The following is a 2,032-nucleotide window of genomic DNA, read 5'->3' on the forward strand; positions in this document are numbered from 1 at the left end:
TTCTGTTCATTTACTGGTAAATGCCATAATTTCATTCTTTTTATGGCTGAGTAATATTCCATTTTGCATATATACCATATTTTCTTTCTTTATTCATCTGTTGAAAGGCATCAAGGTTGGTTCCATAGCTTAGCTATTGCTTAAGCTATAGCTTAGCTTAGCTGTTATAAACATTGATGTGGCTTGCACTGGGGTGGGCTTGGGTAGAATGGAGGTGACTTTGGAGCAACACTTGAAGGATACAATGAGGAATCTGACCATTGTTGGAGTCTTGTGCACAGATTCACAAAGACTTAATCCGGGCTGTTGCAGGACCCTGTCAGATGAATATGCTGGGGTGATATCTGTTCTAGCCTAGCAAGCAGCTAAACTAACCTCTGACCCCATTGATATTCCTGTGGTGTGCCTAGAATCACATAATGGGAACATAATGATCCCAAAACAGGATGCCATCATGGTGGTAGTGCACAAAATGGTCTCTTGGTGTCTCTCATCAGTTCTCCAGCAGCCTGTCACAGGAACTGAATCCTACCTATGTTAGTTATCTTATAAAACTATGTTGCAGTGATTAAGCCATTCATTTAATGTGCATTGGATACTTTATTTTAGAGCAAGTCGCTTTTTAACCAACCTGTCAGTATGTTAATGAGATCATGTTTTGAAGCAGCATGTCCAGGTCACTTTGTAATAAAATTTTGTTAGGTTAAGTAAATTTGCTTGGAGGAAAACAAAATAAAACAAAACATTGATGTGACTGCATCACTGTAGTATGCTGATTTTAAGACTTTTGGGTATAAACCAAGGAGTGGCATAACTAGGTCAAATGGTTGTTCCATTTCAAGTTTTCTGCAGAACTTCATACTGCTTTCCAGAATGGCTGCACCAATTTGCAGTCCCACCAGAAATGTATGAGTACCTTTCCCCCCACATTTCTTATTTCTTCCTCCACCAGTCTCTGGCAACTGCCATGTACTTTCTTTTTTCATGATTTTGATTACTCTAAATCATGTAAGTAAAATCATACAGTATTTGTCTTTTTGTGAGTTATTTCTCTTAGCATTCTATATTGTAGCATGTGGCAGGATTCTCTTTTTTCAAGGCTGACTCATATTGTATCATATGTACAAAGCACTTTTTCTTTAACCATTCATCATTCAATGGACATTTGGGCTTCTTCAACTTTTGGTTATTGTGAATAATACTGCAATGAACATAAGGGTAGATCTCTTCAAGGACCTGCTTTCAATTTTTTTTTTTTTTTTTATATTGTGTTAGTCAATTTTCCATCATGATGACTGAAATACCTGATAAGAACTACTTAGAGGAGGAAATGTTTATTTTGGCTCACAGTTCAGAGGGTTAGTGCTTGGTAGGCCAGCCCTATTGCGCTTGGCCTAAGATGAGGCAGAATATTATGGCAGAGGAAAACTATTCAGCTCACGGTGACCAGGAAGCGAAGAGAGGAGTTGATCAAGGCACCAGGGACAAAATAAAAGTCCCAAAGACACACCCCCAGTGACCCACCTCCTCTGGCCCCTACTGCAGTTACCACCCTATTCTTTTAAATTATTAATCCATCAAATGGATTAATCCACTGATTAGGTTGCCATCTAGTAATCCAATCTCTTAAACTCTAAATAATATTGCATTGACCAACATGAACTTTTCAGAGGCATCTCATAATATCCAAACCAGAACAGATATATAAACAGAACAGGATTTTTAGTCTTATTTTTAATTTTAAAAGAAATTTTCATATGATTTCCACAGTGTCTGTACCAATTTTCATTTCTACCAACAGTCACTAAGGGTTCCAATTTCTGCAAATCCTGGTCAACACTTGTTATTTTTTGACAGTGGTCAACTTAATGAGTATGAAGTGATTTTCTTTATGGTTTTGATTTGTGTTCCCCAATGATTAGTGATGCTGAACATTTTTTTCATATGCTTTTTAGCTACTTGTCATTTTATTTTAGAAATCAGTGAAATGTATGTAAGTCATGGATATACCCTGACTTTCTTTGTCCTCTAT

The 2,032-nt window shown here is 37.0% G+C and overlaps 1 pseudogene across 1 annotated transcript; it reads left to right on the forward strand.

Annotated features, from left to right (window-relative positions):
• Positions 1-208: 208 nt before the first annotated feature.
• Positions 209-541, forward strand: LOC306662254 (ragulator complex protein LAMTOR5-like; annotated as a pseudogene). The gene has a single exon. The product of its transcript is annotated as a ragulator complex protein LAMTOR5-like (transcript).
• The last annotated feature ends 1,491 nt before the right edge of the window (positions 542-2,032 follow it).

The sequence above is a fragment of the Sciurus vulgaris genome, assembly GCF_902686455.1.
Source record: "Sciurus vulgaris genome assembly, chromosome: 5".
Lineage (NCBI taxonomy): Eukaryota > Metazoa > Chordata > Mammalia > Rodentia > Sciuridae > Sciurus > Sciurus vulgaris.